Source organism: Populus trichocarpa, chromosome 1 (assembly GCF_000002775.5).
Source record: "Populus trichocarpa isolate Nisqually-1 chromosome 1, P.trichocarpa_v4.1, whole genome shotgun sequence".
Lineage (NCBI taxonomy): Eukaryota > Viridiplantae > Streptophyta > Magnoliopsida > Malpighiales > Salicaceae > Populus > Populus trichocarpa.
Genome location: NC_037285.2, coordinates 38,711,349 through 38,720,060, shown reverse-complemented (window position 1 = coordinate 38,720,060; position 8,712 = coordinate 38,711,349).

Here is an 8,712-nt window from a genome sequence, read left to right as displayed (position 1 = left end):
TTTAAAGGAGATTTGTTAAGGGTTTTAGTACTCAAGCCGCATCTTTAACTGAGATAGTTCACCTCAATGAGGTACCTAAGAGCATCATGTTTGAATATGATAAATTTTTAAGCTATTTCTGGAAGGTTTTGTTCGGGAAATTAGGAACAAAATTGTTATTTTTTACTACTTGTCATCCACAAATAGATGGTCAAACTGAAGTAGTTAATAAGACTTTAACTATCATTCAAAAGAATTTAAAAAATTAGGAAGATTGTCAATCATTTATTGAATTTGTTTATAATAGAAGTTAGGTCATTCTCACAGCTTTCTTAAATTGGAAACCTGATCTAGATAGTCAGGGCTAATTGAGTTATTGTGTGTACAAGCATCTTTTTCCTTTGCACCATTGAAATGAGTATTCTACTACTGATTATTCTCATTTTGAAATTGTTTGACTTTAATCCTTTGGATTTCTTTTCTTTATCTATAGATGAAAAGGTTAGTCTTGATGACAATAGAAAAACACAAGTAGTAAAGGCTTTCCATGAGAATGTCAGGAGACAAATACAAAAAGAAAAAGAAAAAGAATAAACAATATGAATTCAAAGCTAATAAAAGGAGAAAGAAAGTTATTTTTTTTAACCAGATGATTGAATTTGAGTGCATATGAAAATAAAAAGGTTTTCTAAACAAAAAAGATCTAAGTTGATACCGAAAAGAGATGGACCATTCCAAATTCTTGAAGATTTAATGATAATACTTATAAAATGAATCTACTAGATGAGTATGGTGTTAATGCTACTTTTAATGCCTTTTTTTATTGCTTTGTTTGGTATAAGTGATGATTCGAGGTCAAATCTTTTTTAGGAAAGAAGGGATGGTACGATCCAAACTACACCAAAGGATCTATAAGAAGTTCAAGTTGGGCCAATTATAATCAAAGATACATTCAATGAGCCTATTTAGAGTATCTAGACTAAGGTGAATTTCAAGGAGACTACAACTTCAATAAGTGATGATCAGACCTTATTCAAATTAATTCATGCACAAGAGGGGCCTAATCCATCTATTTCATGAGCTGACTAATTTTGGCAGTTAGAGGCTTATTTTTTCTAATACACGGTCTTACTCTAACTAGTATAATTTTCGATCAGATTGTTGGAACAGGCTAAAATTTCATCAGAGGTTTCCAAAGGTCTTATTCTATATTGGACTAAAATTTACATCGGGAAGGCCTTGCGATAAGGTATAGAAGCTACTGTATAGGAATTGTATTAGTTTCCTAGTTGATTTAGGATTCTTTTTTCTATTTTATTTAAACTCTTATTATTTTTATAGTATTGTTTAAGACGCTTTTACATATTATAAATAGGGTTATTTAACTTGTATTTGTGCTTATTTTGTTTTTACATAGTTTGATTTCAATAATTATAATTGTGTGTGTGGCATTTTGCTCATACTTTTTTGGTTTTTCATTAAACTACTCTGACTTATCAAAGAATTGACTAAGGTTCATGATGTCTTTTATACTTCTCATTTGCGTCTCTTTATAGGCATTAAGTGAGGGTTCAATTATTTATAGTCTTTATATCTTGGTATAAGTTATCGTTATGTAAAGCTCAATTTCAACCCTGATTTTAGTTTTCTTAGAAATAATTAATTTGACAGTGGATTTCTAGATGTATATATCCACAAAGATTGCATCAAAAACCTTATTTAAAAACAACTATCTTATCCACAACCTCTTTTTCACTGAAATCCGGTATCACAACAACCGCCACCTTTCTTTTCTCCACATCACCACCATAAATAACCCCACCTCTTTTTATAACTTGATTTAAACGAACCAACAAACCAATTCACACTAGTTCTCTAATAGTTAGTCAAGTTGTTCATTTTTATACCCTTTCTCTAGCTAAACAAACCAACACCATGACCATAAATCTTCTCCCCATTATCATAACCCAATTTGTTTACCTTATTTTCAAAATGTTTTTTAAAAAATCCAAAAATAGTGAAAAAAAACAACATAAGAATAAAAAATGCCTTTTTTGATGCATTTGCGTCATTTTTGTCATCTTCAATGTCTTTTCAAAAGAATCCAAAAATTAAAAAAATTATTTTCAATGTGTTAAACTATTAACACACTCATTTCAAAATCATTGATTAATTGTTTTTCATCAAATTAACATTGACATTGCCTTTCTAAAAAAAATCAAAATACAAAAGGTTAAAAAAATTAAAAAATAGGACAAAGGGATCAAAGCGCAAAGCAAGAAAATGGAGGGACCAAGATAAAACCAAGTTACTTGGTCACCAAATTGCTTGGGGACCAAGCAATTAGGAGGAAGAGATAAAATTACTTTCCCTATAAATAGTATAAAAAAATATCAAAAGAAGGAAGGAGCGTGAAAAACAAACCTAGAGAGGAACCATTAAAAAACTATATAAAAAAAAATAGAGAACTCTATCTCACACACACCTAAAAAAACCTTGTACTTTTTTTTACAAGCCATCACCCTCACATAAAAAAAAAAAAAGACCTCACATAAGACACAAAGCAATCTCTCCCTCGTGCTCTCTCTTCATGTCAAAATCAAACACACAAAAAAATCAAAAATCTTTATTTTCTCTCTTTCCTTAATTCATAGGCTGAATAAATAAATGGGCTAGCAAAAAATAATCTTTATGGTCCAAAGAATTATTTTATAACAAACCCAAAATAAAGTTCATAATAGGTTAGGAAAAAAATCTCAAACCAAAGGCCAAAATAGGTTAGCAAAAAGAAAATTCAAGCTCCGAAGCCCAATGTCTGATCTTTTAACCATGTTGAGCAAAGCCAAGTCAAGCGAGAGGGATAAATAAATGAGTTGGCAAAATAACTCTATATATACCAAAAAAATATTTTATAACAAACCTAAACTCAAGTCCAAAATAAGTTGCAAAAAGGAAACCTTAGCCCCGAGGCCTGAGCTTGTGACTATGCTTAAGCCAAAATATACTTTTTTGTAGGCTCAATTATAACTCTTCAAGTTTCCACTGTATAAATTATAGAACAAATATTGTATTTTTCTAATATGAGATAAAGGGTTTTAAATCTCACCTAAACATATTTTTGGAGATTAATTTCTTATTCATCCATATTTTATTTTTATCATGTTAATATTCCATGTTAAAAAAATTATCATTAGAGGATAATTTACCATGAAGTTTTAACCCTAAAAGTAAGTGGACTCCACTTTTAATTTGGCATCAAATAATCTCATTAACCATATTTTAAAAATAAATTCTTAAAAATTTCCCACATGAAAAGAAATTTTCTTACTAGTATATAAAAACTCAAAGATTTATATAGGGATAATTATTTGGTGCATCACTACATCAAGGTAGGTAGTTTTTAGTTTTGAGCCATTCTTGGTAAAATACTATTGGATTTTCTCGGTTAAATAATGAATATGATGTCTTAAATTATTCAGCCTTTTATGTAAATCAAGATAATAGTACTTACATGGTTCTTTATCTAGAGATTTTCTTTGATTCTTTATGTTATGTTCATTTTGGCTCTGAATAACTTACAAATTCATGAGTATTTTAAAGAATTTAAACTTTTATAAACTCTAAGAAGACAATCATATTTTTCACTTATATAGGTGATCTTTCATTAATTATATTCTACTATACTCCATTTAGTATACAAAGATATGAAAATCACTAAGAGCATAACTCACTATTTATCATACTGCAACTAACATCTTTTTCATCATAGGAATAAGTATAAAATAATAATTTTTTAGTGTTATTGAGAATATTAATAACCTAATTTTCCCTTTGAACCTAGATCTTAAGATCTCTAATCAATTAGGCAAGGTTACCATCATTATATCATTTCATCTTTAAAGGCTTTAAACCTATCTATCTTGAGAAATTATGCACGAGCTCTCTTAACAAACTTTTAATTAATGGATCTGTAATATTTTCATTTGACTTTACATAATCAATAAAAATTATTCCATTCGAGAGTAAGTGTTTAAGAACATTATACCTATGATGTATTTGTCTAGACTTATCATTATACATACTACCTTGATGAATATGAAATATCCTCTAAGATATTCCAAAGTCACTCGGTTTTATCTCCGGCTTTATCACGAGCAATAAATTATTATTTTATTGTGGATCTTATGATACACATTTTCTTAAAATATTTTCATTATACAACTACTCAATTGAGAGTGAAGACATATCCACTAATGAATTTGAAATCCTTAATATTGGATATTCAATTCTTATCACTGTACTCTTTTAATATCATTGGGTATCCAGTATAGTATCGCACATAGTCTAAGATTTATCTTAAATATTTGAGTATCATATTTATTGTTTTTTAATGATTAATATTTGGATTAATGATAAAACAACTTAGTTTACTAATTAAGTATGTCATATTTAGTCTTTTACAGTTCATAACATACATCAAGCTTCCAATTATCACAGAATATTCTAGCTAGTTTATTCTCTTAACTTATTTTTAGACAGATGTACAACTATGTCCATTAGTATTTTGACAGTGCTATTGCTACCTTTAGAACATTTATCGAGAATTTTCTCAACATAATAAGATTGGAACAATACTTAACCATCAAATATCCTAGTAATTTTTACTCATAATATGACATCTACAACACACCAAAATTTTTTTATGTCAAACTTATTAGTTACATTTTCATAATAGACATGATCATATGATCATTGTTATCTAAAATTAGCATATCATCCATACAAAGAAATATAATGACATAAACTTTATCTTTGTTTTTTATATAAATATGTTTATCAACTTTGTTGATTTTAAACTCATTTGAAAACATAACTTTATTAAATTTTTCATACCATGGTTTATGTGCTTGTTGCAAATTATATAATGACTTGACAAACTTATAGATTTTTTTGTTTTATCCTTTAACAACAAACCTCTCAAGTTTTCCATATAAACCTTTTTGTCAAGGTCACCAACTAAGAAAAAAAAATTATATTCATTTGATGTATTTCAAGTTCGTCAATAGTTAAGATGGCTATTAATATTCATATGAAATTTATTTTTAACACTTCTTAATATGGATTCTTTAACAAGAAGTTTTTTTTTTTAATATTTGTCATTAGTTCCATCAACTTTCATCTTTCTTTTTAAGATCCAATTATATCCTAATGGTTTACATCCAGGTTAAAGACTTACTAGTTCTCATGAATGATTATTCATAGTGGATTTGATTTTAATATTGACTACCTTTTTCCAATAGAAAGCTTCATGATAAGACACTACCATAGAGTAGGTTCAAGATTTATTTTATAACAAGTATGTTAGAAAATTAAGACCAAGTCTTTTGGTTGTTTTTTCCATTTACTTATTATAGTCTTAACTTGAATTCAACATCTTCCGTTAATGATGACTACTTGAGATAAAATTAATCGGTCTCTTAAGTAAATAATTTTCTTGTGCTTTATTAAATGGAAAAACATCTTTAAACAATGTAGCATTCCTTGATTTTATTATAGTATTAAAATAAATGTTTTTAATATTTGATTTATATACAAGAAATTAATATACACTATGCGTTACTTTTATAAGCATATATGATAAAAACACAATTCACAGTCTTAGATTCTATCTTGATAGTTTTAGGATTAGACACTGTCACTTTTACAAAACACCCCTACATTTTAAGATATTTATATAAAGATCTTCTACTTTTCTATAATTCTTATGGTGTATTTTCTAAATTTTATAGGATATTTTATTAAGAATATAATTGTCAATTAGAATTGTTTTCCCCTACAAGTTCCAAGGTGTTCTCAAACTTATCAATATAAAATTCATCATTTCTTTTAGTATTTAGTTTTTATATTTTACAATGTTATATTTTACAAGAGAATTTTGTATGTTTTCAACGTGGAACATGAGATTTTGAGTTTTTTTTTAAAAAAAATCAGTCATGATTCTTTAAGATTAATTTTTCATTCACTTACAATTTATTTTAATAATATTAATATTTCATGTTAAACAACTTTTGTTGAATAATTATTTCCAATAAAATTTTAAACCATACTTTTAATTTTACCTTAAATATTCCCATTAATTATATTTTTAAAAATAAATTAATGAGTGATAATAATACTTATAGCTACTCACGTAGAATTATGAAATGTTTGTTCGGCTATGGTGGTTGGGCTTAAGCCCTTGTCTTTGTATATTGTGTTAAGCATGACCGGGAGCCACAACAGGCTGGAAAAAAGATTAAAAAAATATTTTAGGGGTGTATGAAAATATAATAGTGATTATTTTTAAAATATTTTTTATTTAGAAATATATTAAAATAAATTATTTATTTATTTTAAAAAAAATATTTTTGATATCAGCATATTGAAATGATCCAAAAACATTAAAAAAAATTTTAAACAGAACAAAATCAATTTTTTAGAAACACTGTTTAGAACACAATTCATCCTAGAAATAAAAACAAGAAGTGGCTCCTTTTTTTTCTCCATGAAAAAAAAAATGATTAGTTAAACATTCATAATTTTCCTCTGTTTTACTTGAAGCATTAAGTTAAATTTATTTTATTTTTTAATTGAATTACATTAAAAAAAATTCTATTTATTTTTTTATAACAAAAAAAAGTGAAGTAACCATTACTTAAGTCAATTTGGATTGCTTAAAAGGACGAGGATGTTGATGCTATAATGACTTCAAGTCTTTGGTTACTTCTTTTTTTCTTTTTTATCCTTCGTAAAGTAAGTAAATTGTTTTTGTTCACGTAATTCAATTACAAAAGAAAATTAAAATTGACCAAGGTTATGAGTGCTTAAGGTCGTAGAAGTAAAAACATAAATTTTAATTTAGGTAAAATGGTAAGCAAGTCGAATCAATTAACCAATCCATGGACCATGGGAACAAGAAAAAGGAAAGATTTGTGGTTATGAAAGTTAAATTATTATGATATTTTATGGAAGACAGAAGAACAGAAGAAGAACCCATCAATCCAAAGATAAAGAGGTATATTCTATGCTCATTCCTTTATGTTCAATTTGTTTAGTGGACTAGTAACATTTTATGATGTCATTTGACATTGGGTATCATGGTGAATTTTTCTTTGCCATGAACAATATACCCTACTTTGAGAGGTGAAAAAAAATCTTGCATTCTGTTGCAAAGAATATATATCATTAATTATCAACATTGTTTTTTTAGATCCCATTAATCTTTTTTCTACTAAAGTTACTTTCACCGAAAATAAAAAGAAGAAAAAGAAGAAAGAAAGTCTAGCATGACAATGTTAGGACAAACATTTACGCATATAGATAGTGTTGGCCTGATATCGCGGTGAACTAAACAAAAAAAAATGGAAAGAAAAGTTGTCATATAATATTATAGTCATTAGAACCCTAACTACTCTTTAGAATTTTAAAATAAGATACTCATTATGCGAAAAAGATATATTGTCATTCTAAAGCATCCTACCTGAAGTAGGTTGTTTTGATACTTGTCCTTTATTTTTAATGGTCTATTATGTCTAATTTACCAGTAGTCTATCTACATGGGTTTACTGCGATAAGTTAAACCAGGATAGCTTTTATGTTTATCCATTCTAAAGTCCCAGTTGTTTTTCCCATTCCTAATTTGTTAGGGAATTGATATTTTTATGCCCATTTACTCACTCTTGATCATGACATAAGAATATTAATAGTTTATCAAGCTATGTCAATAAATAATTGGGTAGGTTTTTATTGGATTCATTAAGACCCAAATCCTAGAAGGAGGTGTTTCTAAACACTTTGTTTATGCAGCAATGATATATGGATAATAACCTTTATTTTATTTATCATGTAACACCAGGGTCAACATTCACAAATTTTGCTAAATGAGGATTTGTATTCTAGTTCCAAAATATCTAAGCATTAATCATTTTGGGTTAATCTATATATTAGATAGTGGGAGACATTCAAAACTTCCTAAAAAATTAAGACTCTTGATGTCAATCAATAAATATTAGATTGAATAGGGAAATCTTGCATGCTCTTGAGGAAGAATAAAAAAAACAGCTTTTGTTTTACTCACAAAGAAACATAGAATTGCAAGTTATGTCTTTACGTTCTTCCCAAAGGTCCAATGCATGACCAGCATCTAAAAGAAAAGACTTCACATCACAACAGCCTCCCATTAGTGCCTACATCGTTTATTTGTCTACTTCCTTCTCCAAAATAGCCCACAAGACAACCAATAACTAAATGAAACGAAAGAAACATAAGGTTCTATTTTTGTCAACACACCAACCTCAGAAAGTTGTCCATGAAAGAACAACAAGCAAGTAGAGCGAAAGAACTAAAGAAGCACAAGACACATTCATTGTTTTTCTCAACCTTGTCATTTCCTCCCTCTCTCTAATCTCTTAAGGGAACAAAAACATTTCAACGCATAGGAGAGGATAAAATAAAGGCATAAAAACTCATGAAACAAAACAATGGCATGTAAAGGAAACGAAACTAACAGATAGAGGCTGAAAGTATCTCAAAAGTTAAATTGAGGTTTTTCCAACACAAGAAAAGAATAAATAAAAGGTCTAGCCCTACACATTTAAAGCATCAACAACACCCAAATAATTGTCACATCAAGATGAGGGAAAAGACACGAGCCATACTTGCAAACTCTAAAAGGTGTAGCTCAACTGGTTAGGA